Genomic DNA, 15,304 nt, shown 5'->3' with positions numbered 1-15,304 from the left:
TTCAATTTTGCTCCTGTTTCCTAATACTGTCTTTGTGGTATTGAAAAAAAAAGCAAAATACAGAAAAATTTTGATAGTTTTCATTTGATGAAAAGTATTTTGGTTTACCTTGAAAAGATGAGAAGCAAATATATTTTTATATATATTTGTGTGTGTGTATATATATATATATATGTACATACACATGCAACCAAAGATAAATAGGTATTTGGAAGCTGTAGTTTGTAAGTGTTACTGTTTTTTCTATAGAGGCTTTGAAACTGCACTGAAAAATCATGTTTAAAGAGAAAAAAAATCCCTCTACAGTTATTACAACCACAAAGGAAATGTGGGTGAGAAGCAGTTCATAACTATATTACCCACTCTATAAGTGTAGCAATTAACTGAAAGGCAGAGTCAGCATTCCAGTTCATTACTCACAGCACAGCTACCTGCAAAATTTTACTGAAATTTGTTGAAAAAGTTCATATCAACTGTTAGGAAAAAAGATTCTTTAAAAAAAATTGGTATCCAGAATTTTCTGTGTAATTACCCCGATGAGATAAAAATGTCCATAGGTTTATCAGGAGAGAAAATGAAAAAAAAAAAAAAAAAAAAACAAACCAAACACAAAATCCCACACCAAAAGACTACCTATATTGACTATGAAAGAAAATTCAAAATCTTGAAAAAGTTAATTAAAAATTCAAGGCATAGCATTCAGTCAAGTATATCAAACAATTTGTCTTTCATTTTTCATGTCTAAACATGGTTTTATATTTTTCAGCTGCATGTTTGATTCTATTTCGAAAGAGTAGTCATTTCAGTCAAAGATTGAAGCATTATTTTTTCTCTTTGCTGTCTTGAGCACCAACATGCCCCAATTGCCCTGATCAGCTGTAACCATCATTATCTGTGATGAGTTTCCTCAGGAATTTCTCCCCACCAAGGGCTTTATCTGCTGGTGCAGAGGGCAGCTCAGACTGTGTGTGACCTTGGATCAGGCTGCTGTGAAGGGATTGTGAGGGGGCTTCTCTCGGTCCCCTCCTGCACTTGGGGCTGAATGCAAGCTCAGGACCTGCACCTTGCTGTAGGGAAGGGTTGTAGGGACCTCACACTGACCTTGACCCTGTTTTTACATCCCTTTCTTGTTCTTGGTCCTGAAATCTTGTGGAATCATAGAATGGTTTGGGCTGCAAAGGACATTAAAGATCCTCTTGTTCCAACCCTCTTCCATGGGCAGGAACAACTTCCACTAGACCAGCATGTTCAAGGCTTCATCCAGCATGGACTTCGATGCCTCCAGAGATGGGACATCCACAACTTCTCAGAGCAGCCTGTTTCAGTGCCTCACCACCCTCACAGTAAAGAATTTCTAGTAGCAAACCTAAACTCCATTCTTTTAGTCATCACCTGTATTGCTGGTGCTTGGTTATCCCTGTCCTGCTGGATGGCCCTGGTTTGGATCTTCTCTTCTGAGGCATGGTGGGATTGTATCCATCCCAATGAGGACCCTGACTGGCCCCCATCTGTGACTCACAATTCCTGGCTCCCACAGCCCCATAGGATCATCTCGTGGTTGCAATGTCCTGGCAAGAATGAGCCAAAGTGGATCATGCCAGCAAATTTTAAATGTGTAGCTATGAAAAAATAGGAACTTGTCATTTTGGACATTTCTGACACCTAGCAGTTAACATTTTTTCATTAAAGAAGATATTGAAGAAGAAAAAAAAATCCTAAATCCCAAACTGTTCTTGTGTTGCTTTGCATTTGCCCTACTTGATTGTTTACATGTGGTACCTGGGAGGAATTGTGAGATGAACTTGACTGATGTTTCTAAAAAACAAAGTTGTGAAACCTGTGCTGAAGACCTTCCCTTAGAGAAGTGCAAGTAGTTTAGTCATTGTGCATGTTAAACATTCTCCAAAAAGACCAAGAATTTAACAAATTCTCTCTAACTGCTTTCTGTCACATGTTCTAGTTATTGTAAATCAAGCATGAATATCTGGAGAACTGAATAATTTCCCTCATTAAGAAACATTTTGATGATCTATACATTTTAGAGTGTGACATTTGGTTGGATTAAATGTAAACTTTACAATTTATCTTTTTGTGAGGAATTACATTAGGTCTGTGTTACAGTTCGGGAATTGACGTGTCATCTATTTCATCTTGTTCCATTCAATAAACTTTTTTTTCAGATACTGGCACTGATTAACTAGATGCAATTACAAATGATAATGGGACTTTAGAGGTAGGTAAACAGTAACATGAGATTTGCTTAATAATCAGTTCTTTCTTCCTCCTTAATTTCAAGGTAATAAACAATGCTAGCAGCAGGTTCATTAAGGGAATAAGTACTTTTATGGACAGTTAACTACTAATTGTAAAGGTTGCTGCATTCAAGTGAATTGTATCTTATTTTTTTTTCTGCTTTTTTAATTAGAAGAAACGTCAAGAGGAAGCACATTCTTCAGATAAGAACATCAGTTTTAGAGGAACCACAAAGTTTTATATAGTCAGAAATTTAAGACCCAGAACACTTGTCATACTGACATTTTTTACATAAAACAAAAAGCAAAACAAAATAAAAAACCAAAAAAACAACAACAACAATTCATTTTTTTCTATGGTTATGCTTTGTTTTTCATTTGCAGTTTCTGGCCATGTTTCTTCCCCTGTACTTTTTTGAATGTAAAGCATCATTTCAATTGTGTGTCTGTAAGACAAAAGAAATAAGGCTCCTGATTTTTCATGGCAAAGCTGTATATTCATAAAGAAAAAAAAGAAGTGTGTGTTGTGGATGTACTGCTGCTTATCACTGTCTTCACCCATGTTCTAAATCTCAAAATTAGGAAAAAGACCCATTTTTCACTTTGTTTTTTTGATTTTTTTCCTCATTACCTCTAACTTTTTATCTGGACAAATAAGCTTAAGGCAAAGGACTTGGGGAATATTAATGCTGAACAGAAAAGAGCAAGTCAATTAAATAAACAATACCTTTTGGTTACTAAAGATAAATAGAAATTACAATTTCAACCCCATCACACATTCCAGTATTTCTTTGTTTTGCCTCAGACAGGGATAAATGGCAAATATTTTCAGATTTTCACAGAAGGGAAATCGTTTGAATTCATCCTTTTAATTGTTAAAATACATCTGATTAGGAAAAAAAGATGTCAAAAACTTCCCACATAAGCTAAAGTACATTAAAAGTTTGATCCTTGCTTTCCAAACACCAAAGTATTTTATCTTCAGTGTGCTTACTCCAATACAAATATAATGTGGTACAGGTAATAAAATAAAATAACTAACTAGTAACAAAGTCAAAACAAAGCACTGCATGTACAGTTCTTTGCCTAAGGAGAAAATGACAGAGAGAATGGATAAGACATGACTAAAATTATTTAGAGTGTTTAATGCATTTCTGGAATCTGCTCTCACATGATATCAGTGGGGGCACTGCAAGAACCTATAAAGTAAAGAAGTTGTTGCTTTTTATTCTTGCACCAAATTGAAACATTGTGATTGTTTTTCATTTGTTATTTAGATTTCCCTATGGCTATGTTTGTATAAGCAAATTGCTTGATGCGGAAAGAAGAGATCAGTAGATCAAAGCAGTTGGCACTCAGGATCTCATACCCACACTGCATGTGGCTGGAGAGCTTTACTGATTTTCACCAGGCCCCACACATCCCAAATATCTCCAGCACACATTTTGTTGTCTAAAGAACAGAACAGTGGCAGTGCACATCTCTGCACACCTGGCCTCTGGAAGGAGTCCACCTTCCGTGCACCGAAACCTTTCTCTGACCCAAACCAATGTGTGGATGCAACAGGGAGAATAACTTCAAAACTTCAGTTTCGTGCTCCACCAAAATGTCAGTTTAAACACAGCATGTGTCAGATGAAGCTGCCTTCAAGTTGCTAGCTGGAGTATGTGTCCTCATGATCTCACTTTTAGCAATCCACCACAAGCCTAAGGGTCTCACTCAAAATGCAGAACAGCACTTTGAGTAGGGGAAGACGACAGTGAATCATGGGTGACACATCCTAATCTGGAGACCACAGCTAGATAACACAGGAGCTGTCTGATCACATGGAAACCTCTAAGCTTCAGCAAAGTGTAATGTTTCAGGTGGCATCTATCATGAAATAATTTTGCTTGATTTATTTATGGGAAATTAAAGACCTCAAAAATTAACACTTTCAAAAGTTGTAGGAGAACTAGTAGTTCTAAAATTATTGCCTTTAAATTAGCTATAAATGTTATTGAAAAAGATCTTGGATCTCAGTAGCACTAAGATAAGCAGGATGGTAGAGGAACAACAGATGTTTATCTTAGGTCAGATCCTAACATTTTAGGTGGCCAAAGTATACTACGATTAATGCTATTTGTGATAAAATGCACAACATTGAAATCCAGGAGTTCACTCAGCTAATAAAAAGACCTGCAGTATTTAAATAGGAGCTGGTTTCAACCAGAAAGTTTGCCATGCTTTTATTTATTATGCTAAGCTACAGTCATGAGCCATACAGAACTATTAGAAATCAAATAAAGGTTACAAAGGTGGTGGAAGGTCTAGAGTGGAAGCTGTATGAGGAGCCGCTCAGGTCTCTTGGTCTGATCCGCCTCGAGAAGAATGGATTGAGGGGAGATCCCATTGCAGTCTGCAGCTTCCTCATGACGGGAACTAGAGGAGCAGACACTGATCCCTTCTCTGTGTGACCAGTGACAGAACTGGAGGGAAAGTGGGGAAACTGTGTCTGGATATTAGGAATACTGGAAGAGACTCCCCAAGGAAGTGATCATAGCTCCAAGCCTCACATAGTTCAAGAAGTGATTGGACAATGCTCTCGGTACACGGTGTCATTCTTGGAGCTGTCCTGTGCAGGACCAGGAGCTGGACTTCGATGATATTTGTGGGTCCCTTCCAGTTCTGGATATTCTATGATTCTATGCTATGATTATTTTTTAAAAAATAAAGGAGAATTATACTAATAGTGCTAAGTGTACAGCTGTAAAATGATTAGGGCAATCACCTATGAAATGGGAGACCCAAAATGTGTGTCTAGCTAACTCAGAAGAGTTTCCAGTGCCTGTATGTTCCCAGAAGGATAGTTTAGCCTAGGAAAGAGCCTTCCTTCATCAAGTCTGTGAAAGTCACAACAAAGAATGCAGCAGAGAGAAGAAGCCACACATCCAACATACAAGGAAAAAGGTAGTATTTTGCAACTTAGTGCTACAAAGACATTCAGCTGGAAAAGTGGGACTCGGGATTCCTTGTGTTATATGAAGCAAATACTGGAAAAATTTAACAAGAAATCAGTAAAAATAGAAAAAAACCCCAATCACCTACTTGATTCTTTGAAAAAAATAGTCAGAAAAACACCATTCAGACCCAGATTCAGAGTTGACAGGGTTGCTGTTGCCATGAGTAACATGGCTTATCTGAGGAACAGGGACTGGATTTAATTTGTATCCCTATGTGTCCCAGTAACTAAGCCACTCTCCCAGTGCAGAGAAAAGATTGCTGGACAGAAATTCACATGACCACCTATAATCTTTCAGAAAGAGATTAGATCAGTTGAATCCCACAACAATCTTGATTACAGATGGACACTAGATCAGATAAAGGTATCTCAAATAAGATGAAAGAAGTTACTTTGGTAACTAGGTGTCCCTAGGAAACCGTGATAGCAGTAGGGGCCTAAATCTGGGACTTAAAATTGTCATTTGTGAACTTAGATAAGATACTCTACTATATTAGGCACCTCAGCCTTTTATTAGGTATAGTTCTTGCTGAGGATACAGGCAAGAGATAAATCCAATTTCTTCTTACAATCTTCTTCTTTGGTTAGCAATAGCCCAGCCTACAAGAGATGCTTGTAGCACATTGAAGCACAACAAAGGAAGTAAAACACAGCTTAAGTGCAGAGATGTTTTAAAATGTTAAGTGATACAGTGCTATGAGTTGTACAATTATTAGAATTTAGCCACTTAATAAGGTAGTAGTTCTGATTACATGCATCAGCTACCCCTGTGTATTGCAAATCTGGAAAGAGGTTAGAAATTATAATTCATTTTAAAGTTGTTTCTATTTCAGTTAATGGTATGGAAAAATCTAAAAAAACTGTTCCATCAAAACCATCACCTTAGTTCAATAGACACGAGAAACTTTTTTTTCAATAGGTTTTGAAAATGTCCCTTATAGTTTTAGATAAATTTATGCTCAGAGCAGTTGATTCATAAGTAGAAAACACAATACTGTAAAGTTTTATTCATCCTACACTTTCAAATTTACTAAATAGAGATAAACAGAATGGGAATGTTAAGATTTTTTTTCTTCTGATTAATTTTATGGCAATTGAAAGTGTTTCAGTTTTAAATTAATTGTTTGAATACTAAATTATGCAGCTTTATGATCCAGGAGATAAGCAGAGCTCTAAAGATGCCTCTGAGACTTGAAAGAGACAGCATTAGAAGCTCATTATTGCTGGCACATTTAACATGGTTAAAGTAGGGGAAAATAGCCATTAAGTTAATGTAATAGTTAAACTGCATTAATTTGAAAAACTGCCCAGTGAAATGCTTACAGTGATGGTGTTGAGGTTTTGTTTGGCTTTTTGATTGGTTTGTTGGGGTTTTTTTTATTCTGTAGCATCTTCAAATATTAAAGAGTGAAAACCATTTAAAGAGTAGTTCTTTTCAAGCAGCTTAACATAATGTTTATATTTGAAATATTCAGTTTATCACTCAAATGTGTGTCAGAGTATCAAAGTTTTCTCAGGATAGAAGAGCAGATGTTAATATGCATAGAAGATGAATTAATTCAGGACTATTGGGTAATAACAAACAAACAAAGCTCCAACTTTCCTTCCCATTAGTCCCTTCATCCTCTGGGTCTTTTCTTCCAAACTTTGAAAAGTAGTAGAACTTAATGAAAGTAGCAGTACCTTTCTCCTAATTGCTTAAAACACCAAAGTAAACATTACAAACTGTTGAAAAGGAGAGCAAAAAGGTAACACCTAAGTCCTAGAAAAGTTCACATTGAAGAAACACAATGATTGATATCACAGGATTTGATTTAATACACTATATGTCTCCTAAAATGAATTAATCAACCCCACAAAAGTAAAATGCAGAGTAATCTCCACGACATATATATGGCTTACCACTTGCTTTAAAGTGGTTGCAGAGTATAGTGCTATGTTTAATGTCCCCTGAGAATTTTTATCATATTAATTATACAAACTTCAGGGTTTTTTTATTGCTGTTGCAATTTTGCCACTTTTTTGTTATCTTGTCACATTTTTACTCTCAATAATTTCCTTGGTAACTGAACCCACTGTTCAACCACTTTGGGAAAAAAAAGAGATAAAAATGTTATTCCATAGAATTTCACTTCAAATTACTTCTTGTGTTTTAGATTTGAGACAATGATCTACTGAGATTCTACTACTCAAACTTTGTAAGGATCATTACAGATCCCGAGGGTTCTGGCTGCAGGTGGTGGCACCAGGTAGAAATGAGGCAATACCTTTCAGACCATCAAGCTGAGGGATACAATATGGAGTACAACTGTCTCAAGAGACAACATACAGAAAGAGCAGCATTCACAGAATTTCATGGTCAGGATGTATCCTTAAATGGGAGCATTAGCTAGGTAATAAAAAGTTTGGAGGTTCTTCCCATAGACTGGTGTCATACACTGATGTATCACACCTGACTTCACATCTGATAAAACCTGGACAGTTGATGTCATGGTCTGTTTTGGTGGCCAGAAGGTGTGGGGCAGATGGGCTGGGACTGAGCAAACAAGAACTGAAACAAGAGACTTAGGCTTTTCAAGAAGCTCATCACTGATGCTGCCTCAAAGTAGAACTTTCCAAATCTCCTAACAAAGCAAGGAGTAAACTGGTCTGGACCAGGTGAAAAAAAAAAAAAAAAAAGTTGGGGAAATTTAGCACTTGCTTTGTGTCTGCTGCTTCTGCCCAAGTGACTCTGAAGATACTTTTGGTGGCAGAGAGGACAAGAAAAGATGAAGGACTGTTCTCTATTCTTAATGTCAGACACGGGACTAGCACACAGGAACTCCTAAGTCATGGGCTAAAACAGTGAAAACTACTCTTCATTCTTTTTTAGTCATTTTTCCTCCCCTGAGCCCTGACTACAGAATTACAGAGCTCATTGTTCCTCCACTCTATCCCTAGGCAATCGTGGAAGGCTTGAGAGCTGCACATATTACTTCTTTGCAGAAATAATTAGAAATCTGGGCTGTATGGGGATCAAGTATCTACTTGAGGAAGAGGTTGCATCTCTGTGCTGTCCATGTTACTAATCAGGCTTTGGTAGCACTGGAAATGGGTGCCAAAACCCAAATACTTCAAATTTGACATAGAAAGGTAGAAGCAAAAGAGGGAGAAAGACATCAGGAGTATTTTTCACCTCTACTTTTTAAAGTAGGATAAGTCAAAGACTTCCTGAATCCTACAGGGATGATATTGTTATTTAGCGCCAAACTCTCACCTAGTAAAATAAACTCAATGGGAATTTTTTTCTAAAGCCGGTGTAGTTACCTCAACCATAACTTGTCAGAGATCATAAGTGAGTAGAAAATAAAGTGAAATTAAGAACTCAATACCTTTAGATTCCATTTGAAGAAAAACTTTTCTACTGCTAAATCAACTGGAAATTGATTGAGGCAAGAGCAACCTCTAATTTACTGTTCCCAATATCTGCACTGTAAATTGCCTTTCTTCTTGTGTTGGCTACCTTAAACCCGAGTGCATTTTCCTGACTTAAGAAGGCTTTCTCAAAAAAAGAAAAAAAAAGTTTTAAATTATTCTGTATTTTCCACTGAGACTTCAATATGCTCAAATATTTACTTAAATATTATTAACATGAGTTACGATTCCTTATTTTCTTTTAAGAAATGGCTACACCAGGCTACACCAAAAGCACTTTTGGTGACAGTGAAGATACATCTTTGGAAGATATTTTTGAGACTGATTTAACAATTTTCCAAAATGAAGAAACTTACCTACTATTCCATGTCAGTGAAGTGAATGTATGAGCAAATGAAAAAAATCCTCTTCCTTCCCACTGTATTTCCTCTTCTCTCCTGAATTTTCTACACTGATTATATGACCTTCACTGACATGAAATTAAAAAGAAAGTGGTTTTAAATGAGAAGGAGTAGCAAACAGCTTTTCATTTGTCAGCAAATTCACTTTATCTCCAAAAGAAATTTTAAATAGATGATTCTCTGACTGTCTTTACAATGAAATCTGATCCAAGTTTATGCCCTCCAAACAGGAGTAGAGCACTATACCAATGTAAAAGGTGTGTTCCAAAACCAGTACAGTTATATACAGCATAAAAGTTTCATGTTTACATACAAGTAACAAATGGGTGTGCCTTGAAGGAACTTGTTTCTCCAGTCTAGCCTTGAATATTTGGATGCATAAAGAGGCCAAACAGGCATCTTCTTTTATGTTTAATTCCCTTTAGACATAGATACAGAAGAGATGCCTTTTGGTATTTTTTGCCACTATAATAACACTGTTCACACCTACCGCATCTGCAAATTCTTCTAGAATATTCAGCTGATAGTATTTGTATTTGAATTAATTTACCTGTTTTTTCTCTGACATTTTTTATTCCCCTTTCTAATTTTCTTTTCTGTCCATTGTCTCGAGTTTTACTTGAAAAATGCTTACCACGCAACTTACCATAGAGCAAAATAGCTGAAAGACCAGGCATTGGAATCATTATGATCCCATGAGTTTATTCCATGAAATTTAAGCAACCTTCCATTTAATACAAAAACAGAGTTTCAATTTCTGTAACCTCAAGGGACCTTAGACTGGAATTCTGGGTTGCGAAACTCAGATTATTGGATTCCATACTTCTTTGTTCCATACTTCCATACTAATTAATTCTCCACAGACTATGTAATACCCACATAAACCAAAGAAAATGTTCTTTTGTAGTTTGCTCTAAGAGAGTTCATTTTAACTCCCCCTTTGCCCAAAGTGATAGCCTAAGCATTATCTTTATCAATGGCTAGCAACAGTGAAATGATGTCATCTGGAAACACATTCCATGTTTTCAATTCTCACAGCATGCACAGATCAGCTTGCAAGGTGATGTTACACAGATCAGATGTTACACAGATCAGATCCTACTCTCAAGGAAGGTGGCTGATCTTTTGAAAGAGGCTCGTAAGTATAAACTGCAATTAAGGATGAGAATTTAAAATCCATCGCATAACTTAAACATACTGATGATTGCTTCTTACCTTACAAAAGGTTATATTCTTCTCTCTTCAATTAATGCAATTTTTATTAGCAGAGAATATAAGGCTCCCAAAGAGTTGGACATAGCAAAACGAAAGTGGATCTCTTTAAACTTAAGTACCTGTAAAATGCCATTCACTGACGTAAATTTGACAGTCAATTAGCCTCTCTGATGCTATAAGTGCTTTTAATATTTGCAAGAGCACATCTCAGCCACTAATTTTGAATTGAAAAGAGGCTTAATTTAGTTGATTCTAGACTTTTTTTTTTTTTTTTGCCAGAGTAGAAAGCCTTTTATAATGAATAATAGGGCTGAGAGCAGTTACCATAAATCAGATTGGGACTATGTCACATTTTCTTAAGCATGCCTAACACTCCCCAGTTATAAAAAAACCCTGAGATTTTACTTTGATATAATTTTACAAAATTTCAACAATTTCTCATGAAAGATTTTACCCCAGGTGTGTGCCTATGGCTCCTTATCCCTGAAAAAGTCAGTGAAGTTGTTCAAGATATGGCTTTAAAGTGTTAAAAATGCAATTCAGCTTAGAATTACGGAGCATTTCATGTGTCCACAGAACAGTTTTCATTGACTTCACTTACAGCTGTGTGTACTCTGCACCTGTGCAAATCAGACTCCAGAGTGTGCCCAGAAAATTCAGGAAAACATGCAATTCAACCACCTGTGAAAAATTTAACAGCTTGAGCCCCAAACAAAAGTAAAACATACATAGCATTTTCTATACCTGCTTGTTGAAGTGTCTCTTTTAATGTAAATTAGAAGTGAGAAGGTGGGCATGTGTATGCCTAATGATTGGAGGGTTATTCTGGGGGGACATGTGGGTTCTGTGTCTGGAACAAGGAATGTGTTAGTTCTGCATTCACACTGATTTTGAAGGTGACTTATTTCCTCTGTGATACATCTATATTTGCACCATAGATATCTTGGAAGAACATGCACTGGGATATAGCAGATATGTTTATACTATGCTACAAAACCTGAGTTACATGAAATTATCCACATTTTCAGCTTCAGCTTGATGCTGAAGACAAATCAGTCTGCCACCACTAAACCCCTCTGCCAAAAGAAGTTCTACTTGCCATAACTACTTCTTTCTGTGACTTTACAGGCATTGCTGCTAGATATCTGACTCATGATGAACAAAGAAATTTGTGCCAACACAACTTTATGATGGACACAAAGCCTTTGAAAGGTTTGGTCTTACTCATGCAGTCATTTAAATGAGATTTGTTTTCTTCAAGGCTGCAAGCTTTTTCCTTTGTGATATACAATCTCAAGGGATCAATGAAATGTTTGCTTTATGAAGAGAGACACCTCCTTTCTTTCTGATATTTCAGTTTAAACTATTTCATCTCTTGCTGTGATTAGTCCTTATAAGGCAGCAGAACAAAACAGATTTTTGCTTGTCTAGTAAACAACTTTCAGTTCTTATCACCATTTTGTCACAAGAATACATTGATTTGGTGCAGTTTTCCACTTGTCTTGAATTTATTATTTTGACCCAGAGAGTAACAAGAACATATGATTACCTACTGAAATTACAAGACATTGATGATAACGCACATAATTTGCACAGAACCCCCTATAATGTATTTTCAAAAGACTAACCCTCAACTTATGTTTCTAGGGTTTTTTTGCTTTGCCAAGATACTCAGGGCTACAAGGTGTCACCACTGCACCATGGGGAACCTGTGCCTCGTACAGGCAAAACACTGTATTGCCTTGCAGAAAGATATTTTTCTATTTGTTCATAAAACAGGCTTTGTTCCTTGGTGGAAAATGCATTTCTAATGTGCCAATTTAACAGGACAATTCATATATTTTATCTCACTGGGACAGTATGATATAACACTCTTTCTTTTGCTTCTATTTTGTTTTTCTTTTTATCCAGAACTTAGTAAAACTTGGCCAATATCCACATGAAGTAATCTGGGATGACCCCAGGGACACTGAAGCTCTTAAGAGCAAAGCTCTTTTCAGTTGCTTGTTAAATTAAAACATTCAAACTTGCCAAATCCAGTAACACTACAATGGGAAAGTGTTGCAGCAGCCCTCTTTGTTAGAGGGCAGAAATGAGCCAAGACACAGATTTCTTGCTTATCACAGCATGAAAAGGGCCCTGGTTTATTCCTCTTTAGAGCTCAGCCATCCTGACTCCAACCGTTCACTGACTCTAGCTGCAGAAAGCTCCTGCTGTAGGTTTCCCTTGCAGCCTTTGACTTCTAGTTACTTCTGCTAAGCTATGACTGCAGGTATTAGTTTGCAGACTCTGACTGCAGGTTTTACCCAGCTAGACTGTGGCTGCAGGTTCCAACAAAAGGCTCTAACTGCAGACCCAGACTGACCTCACAGTAATGACTCTCTCTGCCCAGGATTCTTCTTCATGACCCTCTCATTTCCTCAAGGTTCCACCTCCACAATATTCCTCACCCCACCAGCTAATCTACTCCCTTTAATCTTATCTTTATAAGATATAGCTGTTACTCATCAGGGGTGAGGCTGAATTGGGTAATTAACACAGCTGTTACTTATAAGAGACAAGGTCACCTGTATTCCTTTCTCCTGCAGCAGAGCTGTTGTATCAGCGTGTCCCCATGTCCAACCACAGTGAGGCTGAGCATGTAGATACACACACATGGGCACCCTTGCATGGGGGTACACATGTGAACACGACCAGCCACACAGGACAACCTGGAGGGGAAAATCTGCACCCATGCAAATGCCAACAGCACCAGAAAATAGAGTTCCTCACCTGGTAAAATAGTTAGAAATGGAGTTTGATGAGAACAAGGGCAGACTGCAGTGATTAGGCACAGGGCATGACTGGACAAGTGCCAGCTAACGTGCTACTGTCCCCTTTTATTCTTATCCCTCTGTTTCCATGCTTGTTCCCTTGCAGACCATGCTGATTTCTCTATCCTATGCCTTTGGTTCCTCCCCTAAACATCTCATAATAAGATCTTGTATAATCCCAAAATATTCTTCCACAGCATCCCATAAAAATTGGTAGGCAGTAACCACCTCACCACACCACACCCACACCACACCACACCACACCTCACCTCTTCACTACAAGCTGTAAAGTGCCCCAGAAAGTTCTTTCAGTGACTAATATCCCCAAGGCACTGATGGCTGTCCTCTGACAACCCTGGAAGAGCCAGGGCAGGGGTTCATTTTTCTAATAAATTTATTGTGATTCCCTCACTTCCCAGTGTGACTCTCTGCATCTTAGTGTTTGTGGATATGAGCTTTTAAGAATATAACCTAACTGGTTACATAAACTGGTACTTTCTTCAGAAAAAGTGTATGACTCCTGGGCAGTGATCTGTTTTGGAAGTTCAAAGTGGCTTAAATGCAATTTTGACAATAATGATGTCATAGTGGATTTGTGTCTAGCCAACTCTTTGATGACTGAAAGTATAACAGTAATGTTTATATATTTCTAAAACTGAAAAGGAATTTGTCCTCTTTGGACAGGATATATAGCAATATCTGAACAGTCTCAGCTTACAATGCACCATGTTAAAATACAATTTTGTTTAGCTTGATATTGTGATGTCTAAGCTCAATATAAGGGAATGCATTTGTGTCCCATTTCCTTGTCCGTGCCAAAAGGGCACAAAGCCTTGGAGGGGAAAAGACCAGACATTGGAAGGCATTAAACATTTTACCCCTTCCAGTTTGATTTTTCATGAAGTAGGACTCAATGTACTTAAAGCTGTAATAGATTCCTCTGCAAGTGTGTGTGTATGTGCGTGCATATATATTTATATATATAATATTATTTCTTATAGTTCCATTGTCTTCATTTACTTGAACCAAGCCAAGTTGTGCAAACAGCATTGCTATGCCATTGGAGGAAAAAATCTATGTCAAGTGGAAAGAGCTTTCAGCCTGGCATTAGGACTTCAGAGGAGCACCAGCAGAAGGTGTTGATCACGCTTAGCACATCCCAGCCACTGGATCATCAAGGCTGTTGTCCCTTTTCTCAGTGTTCTTGATAGTGTGTGAGGTTCAGCTTCTTCCCTCACTGTCCTGCCATGCTTGACATCTGTCAGAAGGATGAATTCCTGAGGCTGACCCCTCTGATTGAAAAGCATGGGGTTGATCTTAAGAGGTAAATGTCAAATCTTCAGGGTCACTCTTCATCACCATACACAGAAGGAGAATGCAGCCTTTCTGAAATAATTCAATAACACTTAAAAAAATGAAAAAACACACTCAGAATTCTTTAACAGGTACCTGACTATAATTGGAAACAGGTACAAATAAACGAAATAAAAATGTGTCACGATGTAAAATCATCATCCTAGGAGCTTCTGGTTAGTGACAGTCATGTTAAATTATCTTCTGTCATGCTTTCTCTAAGTGGACCCCAGTCACTGACATATCCTGTCCTTGGCTTCCCCTCTCTGAAGTAAATACAGACTGAAATGACTGTATTGATTTTACATTTTCTTTCTTAGTTAGAATTACTCCAGTAAGTTCATGCTCTCTCCCAAAGTTTTCTATAATCTCCAGTCCTGATGACTGATTTAATTAAGCCAACTGCTCATTTCTTACCTACAGAAATATTGTTTTGCATTGCAGAAATTGCCTTTTTTCATTCCATTTAAAGATGCCTTTGAAATTCTCCATTCTACCAGTGAAACTTCACACACAGAAATGTGTTTTTGATTGTAAATCTGCCTAGTTACAGATGCAGTGCAGCATATCCTGGCAGATAAATGGCTCTTTCCAGATTGCATCTTCTCATCACAGATTTAAGCACCTAAGTTTTTTAGAAAGCTGTGTGTTTATCATGCAAATCCATAAATGAGGACAGAGAACATGTCTCTTTACCAGGCCTTGTCAGAAAGTAGATATGATATTATGGAAAAAATAATCATTTGGGGTTTTTGACTTAGGTGACCCTTGGAGACAGCCTTCTGAGATTTGGAGAAATGCTGGTAACAGTCTGAGTTATCCTGCAACATGAAAACAAATTCTGCTACTGAAAGC

The 15,304-nt window shown here is 37.4% G+C and overlaps 1 long non-coding RNA gene across 1 annotated transcript; it reads right to left on the bottom strand.

Annotated features, from left to right (window-relative positions):
- Positions 1 to 2,621: 2,621 nt before the first annotated feature.
- LOC136290972 (uncharacterized) lies at positions 2,622 to 12,721 on the bottom strand. Its single transcript, XR_010721404.1, has 5 exons — positions 12,649 to 12,721; positions 10,885 to 10,964; positions 10,284 to 10,402; positions 9,024 to 9,136; positions 2,622 to 2,698 (listed from the first exon to the last, which is right to left on the bottom strand). It is a non-coding gene; the product is annotated as an uncharacterized lncRNA (long non-coding RNA).
- Positions 12,722 to 15,304: the final 2,583 nt, after the last annotated feature.

The sequence above is a fragment of the Chamaea fasciata genome, unplaced genomic scaffold, assembly GCF_029207755.1.
Source record: "Chamaea fasciata isolate MVZ Bird 193981 ecotype frontalis unplaced genomic scaffold, bChaFas1.0.hap1 SCAF_6, whole genome shotgun sequence".
NCBI classification, from domain to species: Eukaryota; Metazoa; Chordata; class Aves; order Passeriformes; family Sylviidae; genus Chamaea; species Chamaea fasciata.
Note: the sequence above shows the minus strand (reverse complement) of the source record. Positions and strands in the feature narration are given on the sequence as shown.